We start from the raw sequence: 10,599 nt of genomic DNA, 5'->3' as shown, positions 1-10,599 counted from the left end.
AGAGAGGCAGAGACACAGGCAGAGGGAGAAGCAGGCACCCCGCAGGGAGCCTGATGTGGGACTCGATCCCAGAACTCTGGGATCAGACCCTGGGCCGAAGGCAGATGCTCAACCACTGAGCCACCCAGGTGCCCCCTCTTTTGTGTGACCTTGAAAGCATTGCAGAGGGTTGGAATGAGTGTCAGAGGACCCCAGGCCCATCTCCAGAACCCCAGTCCAATCCTTCTTGAAGCCATTCTTGGGATTCAATCGACCATGACCATGCTCCCCAGTGCCTCATTTCCCTCACCCTAGCCATCATTTTTATCACGCTGTATTTTTCCAACACTTTCCTGGAGGCATGCTTACCCATGGACGTAAGTCCCGAAAGGATGGCCACCACTGCCATCTTCCTCATCACTGCCAACCCCTTGTACCTGGTGGATTTGGCACATATAGAGATTAGGGTTGTGTGACAGGCCAGCTGAGATGTTCTGTGACTTATTTCGGAGTGAGCTTGTGCCACGTGGCGCTGGGGTGGGGAGTGCTTCTGGACGAGGAGTAGCGACCACAGCAGGCATAGTGATGGGGTAGTCAGAGCCCTTGTATCTAACGCTCACCAAGCACCTACCATGCTCCACATCTGATGTTGAGCACTTCGTGTGCGCTGTCTCTGTTAATTCTCAACGGATACCTATAGATGGCTATTGGTACTATCCACCCTTTCTGAAAAAGGAAGCCAAAACTGAGAGTACTTAAAAATTTGCCAGAAGTCATGCTCTGCTGAGTCTTACTCCATACTCAGGTCTTTCTTTCCATGGCATTATTCGGGCAGTTGTGTGCCAATACAGAAATTCTTTTGTACTTGAAGCTCCCCTGCAATGTGAGCCTCTCTGCCCTTTCCTCACCGGATCTCTCTCGAAAGTCTTGCTGGACCTGGTGCCAAAGGGTGGCGTGCAGATTCCACGCTCCCTCCTGGGCCTGCTAGAGTCACCTTGTGGGCCTGCCCTCCCTGCCTGGACCCCTTCTGTTTCAGGGTCCCCTTGTGCTAATATAAGAAGTCTCCATTGTCCAAGGTTTTAGCTCACCCTGTCTCTAACTATGCTTTGGACTTGGCCATTAGCTCCACGCTACAAGGTAAACTCTGCTGTTTCTAAATACCTCCTCAGAATGCCAGAATAAATTCCCAGCTCAGAAACCAGTAGGGGCTTATGCGGTCATTTACTGTGTGGCCATCCAAAGTACACTCTCCAGTCAAAGTGTGGTGCCAGCATTGGTTCGATTTCTCTACTGGCCCCCAAATCCTTCACTCTCTCATCCCCATGTTCTTTGGTACTGGGAGCATTGTGATGTCACTTCAGCTTAACATAACTGTGGTCTAAATATGGTTTCAGGGGCACCTGGGTGGCTCAGTGGTTGAGCGTCTGCTTTTGGCTCAGGTCGTGATCCTGGGTCCTAGGATCAAGTCCCACATCCGTTACCCCACAGGGAGCCTGCTTCTCCTTCTGCCTGTATCTCTGTCTCTCTCTGTGTGTCTTTTATGAATAAATAAATTAAAACCTTAAAAAAATAAAAATGATTTCAGTGGGAGAATGAGACATGTTTTGGTGCAAAATGCCACACTCCTGTCCTTGTTTTTTCCACAGTGGGGCTGGGGACCGGCTGCCTGGTCTTCCACAAGAATGACAATAAGCATCCCTTGTCCTGACCCTGCTGATAGGGAATCCATGGTGCTGGGCCCCAGCTGCCCTGCGGTTTTCAGCCTTGGCACACGGACCATGCAGAACCAGCTGCAGACTGCTATGCTTGGGGCCGTGGGAATATTCAGGGGAGCAGGATCTTGGGCTAAACAACCTGAAATCAGGGAGAGAGTACAACTATATAATTTGGCAGAATGTAATAAAATACAGTGACAAATCCTGTTGAGTCCGCAAAAAATCTAGCCCCAGAAATTAAAGAATGTTTATAAGGACACGTCCAGTGACATACACTCACATGCGCACACACAGTGGTACTGTTTCCTAGCATCAAAATCCAGAAAAATAAAACAAGAGTCCATCAACAGCCAAATGATGGTACACATTTAGTAGGGAATATTATGCACCTGTTTAGAATTTGAGTTTGAGTTGGGAGGATTGCCCAGGAGGGTTGTTAAAAGGGAGAAGAAACCTATAGGAGAGTACGCGAATCCAAACCAAGCTTTGTAATGTGGTGTCAACAACACCCCAAAGTAAAAATAATCAGCGCTCTGTGCATGTGTGCTGTCGAGTCAGTACAACAGTGGAGAACCAGGTGGGGTCTCAACAGTGGCGGCCCCCAAAAAGAAGAGGTAGGAGGATTATGGATTTTATTTTCTTGGTTTTGGGAGCACAGGTTGCTTTTAAGAGTATAAAGATGAGGATAGTAGTTCTTAGATCAGCAGGAGCTTCACATACACTTCTGAAAGCGGGAGACGTAGGATTGAAGAGGGGGAAGGTGAGACAATTGCTGAGGAACAGTGGCTCCTCCACCATATGTGTTGTTAGGGCAGAAAAATAATCTTATTTTGTGCCCAGAGCTCCTGCACCAGAGCTGGATCACCTCCACCTTCTGCGCCCGTCCACCCCAACACATAAGCGTGAGTACACACACACACACCCTGGGTGGTGGGACAGGCAGGAGTCTGATAGCTTTAGAGGAAATTACGTTCATATATAAGGCATTGATAACACGAGCGTGGGATCTTAAGGTAGGGATGACTCGTTGGAAAGTGGAGTCCACTAAGCCTTAGTTAAGGACCTAGCTCATCAGCCCATTCTCTTGCATCCTTGTCCATGATTTGTCAGAATGACCCAAGAAGCACAAATAGGCACTGAATAATCATTCTGGCAGATGATTTCTGTCTCGTTGAACAAACATTTCCCAGCTCTGTTGGAGTAGCAGAGCCATCTACTCTTTTTGGTATTTTGATAACATAAAAATGATCATCATTGTCGTCATCATCATCACTAATGCATGCTGAGTGCTTATGTCCTAGGAACTCTGCTGATGGCTTTCTATCCATTATCTCATTTTATCTGCATAGCACCCCTGTGAGGTAGGTTCTATTATTACCCCTATTTTACAGATAGGGAAACTGAGCCAGGATTCCGACACATGCCATTGGACTCTAAACCCACATCCTTCGTATGCTTGGGAGGTTGGTTGTTACCACAGATTTAGTGGGTTCAGACCAAACCATCTGAAATCAAATAGTAAGGCATGTGCAGTAGCATGTTTGGGGTACCCACACATCATTTCATTAGTCTGGAAGGTATGCCCAGATTGGAAACTGACATTTAAGAGGCTGCTGAGGACTTTTTTTTTGAGCTGATGATGAGCTAAATCCCGAATCAACAGTGTGACCTACTATTAAAACATCTGTCTCACACTGCTACAGTAGAAGCCCAGGCTTGTAATGTTGTGAAATAACAGGCCTGTCTCACTTTGTTGTTCTGAACCCATCAGGGATAGTTTTCACTTGGGACAATACCTTTTCAAAATAAGCATGCGCAAACAAGAGTGTGTCCAAGGAAGCATGACAAGGAACTGTCAAGCTACTTAGTACCTACTCTGGGCCAAGCTCTTGCTAAGCACCTACCTAAAAAGTCTAATTTGATTCTCTCAGAGTCATGTTCCCAGGCCTTCACAGAAGAGAAAATGAGGGACAGAATGCCCAAGAATGTTGCCCCGGATCCCACATTCGACGGATGGAAAGCTGGAACATCATGTCGGTGTGTCTGACACCAGAGCCTAGGACGCTGCCTCTAGCCGGGTCCCAGAGGATAGTGACCTACAAGCCACAGGAAAGGAAGTTCAGGGTGAGCCCACAGCAGAAAATGGACTTGGGTGAAAAACCCCATAACTTTCTTCTGGTATCTGGATAAATGTCTTTGATGAGGACTTGCTTTGTTGGGATCACATAGTTGTTGCTGTGGTTGTTGGTTTTCTTCTTCAGGCGCATTTTACATAGTGACTCTTACTTCCCAATTTGAAAATTGCAGATAACATGAGGCTTGCATGTTTAGCTTCTGCAACTGCCCAGAGTCACCTCCAATTAAAAGGCATGTGTGTGTGTGTGTGGCGGGGGGGCAGGCAGTGACTTGGGCAGCCCGGATGGCTCAGAGGTTTAGCACCGCTTTCAGTCCAGGGCATGATCCTGGAGACCCGGGATCGAGTCCCGTGTCGGGCTCCCTGCATGGAGCCTGCTTCCCTCTGCCTGTGTCTCTGCCTCTCTCTCTCTCTCTGTGTCTCTCTCATGAATAAATAAAATAAAAAAAAATAAAATTTTAAAAAGGCGTTGGCTTGCCAGTGTGTTACAGTGACCACATGCCTTATGGAATCGCCCACCTGCTTGATTCATTTAAGTTATCCACCCGGCTCCAGGGGAGAAGGGAAGGAAGCTGTGTGTTCTCTGCAGCTCTGAAAAGCCCTAAGTAGCAGGAGTGCCAATTCTCCCAGCAAAGCCCCTGCTACCAAGTAGAGCCAGTAGCACATCGAAACCCAGAACCTCATGGAGGCTGTGATGTTCCTGTTTGTAGAAGTAATCAAGCAGAACTTGGATCTGTCAGAGATTCTGTATAAGGTTATAAGGTTAAGAGACCAGAGGAACAATTCCATTGTTCCGGCTCTCACTCAGCGGGCCCTTCCTATTTGTCCAAGGTTCACCTGCACACCATGTTTCCTTGCATGGCAATTTTCTGTTAGGAAAATGATGCCTAGCAAATGGGAAGGGAAATTGGTGCTGTGTTTGCGTGTTCCCCACCAAACAGGTATTATCTTAATGAGAAAATACAAGCTGGCAAAAGCAGATGACTGTAGCCAGATCTTTTACTCAGTTAGGATTTCCTTTGCCTATGAGTAGCGGGTATTGTTTTCTGCCAGTTAATTTGCCTCTGAGCTGTTGCAAGATTCTGGAGGGTAGGCACTCATGAACCGTGTTTAACTTCCTAGGGAAAAAGGAGGCTTCTCAACAGATCTAGCACTGGCATTTTAGAAGGGCTTAGAGGGAATTCTTGCTTGTTAGGTAAGCTCATTGAACAAGAAAGACTAATTATAAGGACAATTGCTGGATTTTCTTGTTTATAAAATGTTAACGAATAAACAGTGTGATGATGGTTTGAAAACAGTGACATGCAACGTCTTAGTTTATGTAACTAAATTTAAAATGTAAAGACTGTACTTAGACTTACATGTGTGGATGTATGACAATGTGCCGACAATATGTCTATAAAAAAAATACTTGGAGTTTTTATTGTTTGTTTCGAAATCCCATCCCGCCCCTGGATTTAATTTGCATGGCAATTTTGTGTGATATTTGCTAGGTTCACATACCTGACGTTACAGTGCTCCATCTGTGATGGGGTGATTTGTGTTCACAGGGTGCCCCACTAAGTAGGATGGCAGGTCTTTCACAGGAAAGAGGTGTCTTCTTCATTCTCGTTCCCTACAGCTTCTAACTGAATATTTTGAAGCCTGGCAAACTTTGTGAAATGAAATATGTAAGATTACTGTTAACACTTGAATTGCTTCCAGAGTTTGCTATCAGCATGTGTAGAACCCCAGAAATGTGCTATAGCCCTGAAGTTATAGTAGGGATGGGATGTAATGGAGGAAGGCCAAGGCATCTGTAAGAACAATGTAGGGACATTGATAAATGACAGGTCACATTGGGCCTCAGCGTTGGGGACAGCAAATGTAATGGATCTGTCTGTGCGGAATATGGCCAGTTGGCACTCAGTATGCTTTTCCATAGTCTTTGCTGAACATTTCTGGATTTGCAGGTAGGATCGTGGGTAAAATTAGGCTCTGCCCCTCAGATGCACTTGGATGAGATTTGGAAGGTGGGATTGAGGGCACCTCTCTCTTCATATTTCACTTGGTAGGTAAGGTTACAAGTTTGTAGAGAGGCAGCTGTAACTGGGGCCTTTTTAAAAGATTTTATTTATTTATTCATGAGAAACACACAGTGAGAGACAGAGATACAGGCAGAGGGAGAAGCAGGCTCCATGCAGAGAGCCCGATGCGGGACTTGATCCCAGGACCCCGGGATCATGCCCTGAGCCCAAGGCAGACACTCAACTGTTGAGCCACCCAGGTGTCCCAACTCTTTTCTTTTAAAGGGAGTCAGTCCAATCAATCACTTGGAAGGTGTAGATTCAGAAGAAATCTAGAGATCCCACACCTTCTCTCCTCCAAGTGCTTTGACAACAACTTGACCGGCAGACATCATGCTGCCTTGCTGTGTTTCCTGCTTCTCTTTTCTTTGCTTTTCATTTTCATTTGCTGAAAGCATTTTCAACCATCCCAGTCTGTCTGAGATGCTGTGGGACTCAGGGCTGCAGGCAAATAACCATGATTACTTAGAAGGGGAATTGGAGAAGAGTTGGCAGGCACATTTAGGAAGTAGAGCCTTGGGGCACAGAACCAAATTCTCCCCCACTGAGCCAGTGCCTGGGAGCTGCGGTCCCCCCCCCAGACTTGCACTGGGAGGGGGGCACCCCTCAGCCACAGCGGCTGAGCCACGCCTGTGAAAGTGTGAAAGTCTCCTGGCACAAAGAAAGCCACGTTGGGAGGCTCAGCCCCGGGCTGATTGTTTTCCTCGGCCTCTCTTACCGATTCTCCCAAAGCCTAATGAGCATCCAGGCTGGAGGGGAATCCCCTAGAAACCACCTGCTTGGCCGTCTCAGGATTAATGGCATCAAGTGATGCAGCAAAAATGCCATGACCGAACCTTATGCTTCCAGTCCTCCTGATGTCATTTAGCTAAAGAAACCGTAAACAAAAATGAAGAAGAAGAAAACAGCTGGTGGTATAATCCCCGCTCTGTTCTTCTGAAGAAAGCAGAGGGGAGAGGGAGTCCTCATTTTCACATCTGAGAGGCCTCTATTGGTGGAAGATTCTGGGGAACCGTGTGTGTGTGTGTGTGTGTGTGTGTGTGTGTGTGTGCGTGCGTGTGTGTGTGTGTGCGCGGTCGTAACTCCATCTGGATTGTGAGCCAGGAGAGCTGGGATTTTTGCCCCAGCCCCTCCCTCTCCAAGATGGTCCTTTGTGACCTCGAGAGAGCTTGACTTCAAACAACTCAATTTCAGGGATTTCAGAGCTCTTTATAAACCCAGCGGTGAGGAGCACATTCTGTCTCCCCTGCTCCCAGAGAAGAGGAGCCCAAGGCACTGAATAAACACGGCCCGTCTGGTGTGGTCAGGGACAAAGGCAGAGTCTGGCATTGGAGTTCAGTCCACCGGCAAACAGAACTCGCTATTTCTTGATAAGTCTCAAATTTTGCTCTTGAGGGAAGAACTGTAGCTTTACCTTGTTCAAAGACATAGAATCAGGCACTCAGATGTGCCCTCGATAATGCTGGGGTTTGCAGGAGGTGAGGGCAAATGGGAAAAGTCAAGGATGTTAATGGCTAAGGCAGATGAGCGGGCTATTCACTATCCTTTTGAACCCGAGCCCTGTCCACCTTCTGTGACTCCTATTCTCCCTCCCAGAAAGCAAATTGGCCGTGCTTTCAAGTGCAGATGCTGGCTGGAGTTCTCTTAGGAGTTTGTTTGTCCTGATGGCACCTATGCTTTTTTTTTTTTTTTTGGTTTGTGTGTGTGTCTGTGTGTTTTTAAATCATTTCAAGCTTGTCTTCAGAGCTAGATGGCCCTGGACTGGTCAACGAGTCCTAGAGAATTGGAGGCTGAATCCAGGGTGAAATTATTACAGTGTAAAAGAACCTGTTTGAGAAAGTCTCAATTTCTAAATAAGTCCACTTCTAGGGTTTGGGAATTACAGACACATGATAGCGGCTGAGTCATGAGGTAGGGACTACCTAGCTACTTAGGAGCTAGCTTGTCCCAGTCAGTGTCATCCAGGTCCTTCTTTTATGTAGGGGAAAAATGCAAAGTAATACTTACTTATCATAAAATCATTTAGACCTCCAAATAGCAGGACTTCAGTGGCTTAATACCAGGTACATTATTGAGGTTAATGAAAGCAAACCTTTTTTTTTTTTTTTAAAGATGTTATTTCTTTATTCATGAGAGACACACAGAGAGAGAGAGGCAGAGACACAGGCAGAGGGAGAAGCAGGCTCCATGCAGGGAGCCTGACATGGGACTCGATCCCAGGTCTCCAGGATCACACCCCAGGCTGCAGGCATCACTAAACCACTGCGCCACCAGGGCTGCCCAAAGCAAACCTTTATTGAATGTTTGATGTGTGCCAGGCCCTGCATTGAATTGGCGCTTCACATAAATTGTTGAATTTAATCATCACAATCGTATGAAAAGTTTTGATCATCACTATTTTACAGATAGAAAAGAGGGATGAGGTTTAAACAAAGAGGTTTAGTAATGTGCCTAAGGGGGTAGCGTAAATGAGCAGCAGGCTTGGGACTGGAACCTGGGGATCTAGGTCGACCTCTTAGTACCTTCAGGAGTGTAGACTGCTCTGTGGGTTTCTATTACTTCAGACTGTACTTTTACCGGGGCTCCCACTCTCCTTCTGTATGGAATTTTAGGTTTCTTATTTGGGAACTCTCAGAGGTCAGGCAACTTGAATCTGAGCATGTTCCCTTAGCAGTGATAATATCTAAATTAACACACCACCTCAAACACAAACTTGGCTGGCACCTGCTGTGCCTTCTACACATTTTTGGTTCCCTGTATGCCCTACCACCCAACTGAGTTCATTGAGTTGAACAAACACCAGATGAGCCAAATCCCAAGAGCACATTGATGAAGGATGTCTTCTATCAAAATTTGTGTGAATATTGGAAAAGTACTTAGGGACACTGTCCTCTCAAATGACCAGTGAGGGTAGGTGCAAAAATAAAGTCCAGGTCCCATAAAATCCCCAAGTGTAACTTTTTCCATTAGTATTCCTGCTGATGTAGGATGGTGGTTATCCCTGCCTTACTTCACTATCAGGCCTCAGCAATTTATTTTCCCTTTAAAAGTTTTCCTTTTCAGCTTCACCTTTTGTAAATGCACACGGTGTCTCCACATTGGCTTTTCGTGCAAACAGAGATTCATTTCTTGGAACTTGTGTTGCTCTTTCAACCTAAGAGATTCTGGAAGTCTGATACTCTGATCTTATGTTTCTGGTACATTCCTTAGATTCTTCCCTCATCATAACTGTGGCCAGGTGCCTGGATTGAGAGGAAAGCTAAAAAAGGTGCTTACAGAAAGGTAAGATTTTGGACCCATTAAGGAGGGAATGGCAAAGAAAATGGCTAGCAATGTCAAACTGTGTGGCACCTGGGTGGCTCAGCTGGTTAAGTGTCTGCCGTTGGCCCAGGTTATGGTCTCAGGGTCCTGGGATCGAGCCCCGCATTGGGCTTCCTGCTCAGAGAGGAGTCTGCTTTTCCGTCTTTCTCCTTCTGTCCCGCTCCACTGCTCATTCTCTCTCTTCCTCTCTCTCTCCCTCTCTCTCAAATAAATAATAAATAAATAAATCTTTAATAAAAAAATGTTATACTGTAGTTAGAAATGATGAGGTACAAAGCAAGCTGTAACATGGTGGAGCAAAAACACCCAGTGTCAAATGTTTACTAGTATTTTTGTCTCCTTTCTCTAAAAAAAAAAAAAAAAACAATCACTGAGCAATTCTCTGCATTTTTCCCTGTAAATACACATACATGGATGCAGGGGGCTGTAACAAGACCTGGAAGATGCATTACTGACTCCACCAACTCCCTCAGGAGGGACAGAACTGAGGATACCAGGAATGCACAGTGTGATAGACGGTGTGACCCTTATCTATATTGTTTTAATGGGAAGAGGAAAATGTATTTATAGATGTGTTATCTAACTAAAGATGTACAATAATAACTTTAGCTTCAGGAAAAACCATGGTAGCCACTGTGCCCCTGCCTGCAAAATAGGAGATTTCTCCTTATGTCTTGGTGTGTGAATCCCCTTACTGCCTTTTATTTACAATTGGAGTTAGGTTGAAAATGTGACTTTCCCTGGACTAGGTCACAGGGAAGGCTCACCTTTCATTCGAGTGTAAATGAGCAGAAGTTTTCTTGAGATCAAATTTTGTTGATGGGAGGTGGCCGAGCTAAGGGAGCCCCACTAGTGCCTGGCATGGGGATACTGTAAGCCAAGTTGACAGTTTTATCTGGTGGTTGCCCTTGCTAAGGGTTCAGTCTCCAGGGGGAGTTTTTAAATGTTCAGTTTGGCTTTTTTTTTTTTTTTTTTTTTTTTTTTTGCTAGAGTCAACACTGGCAGCCCCATCCAAGCAGCTCACCTCTTTGGTAACTTTTCTGAGGCCAGACACTTCTTGGGCAGCCAAAGTAGAACAAAAGCTCATGCCAAGGAACAATATGACTACAGCAGTGACGGCATGTCTCATTATTAATGGGTTCAACAATTTGTGCATTCTGATGACCCAGAAGACAAGTCATTTTTGTTGAAATACAATCCAGAAAATTGAAACCTGTGTGCATTTAGCACCCAGTCTGCCTGGGGACCTGGGCTTCTTGGACTTCCCGTGCCTCTGGCATGGCCCTGATTTACTGGCCTCACCTACTCTGCACTTTGATGCATTCGGGCTGCCCTGCCACCATCACAAGCCCCAGAGGATTTTCTACTAAATTGCTGAGCTCGG

The sequence above is a fragment of the Nyctereutes procyonoides genome, unplaced genomic scaffold, assembly GCF_905146905.1.
Source record: "Nyctereutes procyonoides isolate TBG_1078 unplaced genomic scaffold, NYPRO_anot_genome, whole genome shotgun sequence".
NCBI lineage: Eukaryota > Metazoa > Chordata > Mammalia > Carnivora > Canidae > Nyctereutes > Nyctereutes procyonoides.
This window is presented reverse-complemented; position numbering follows the sequence as displayed.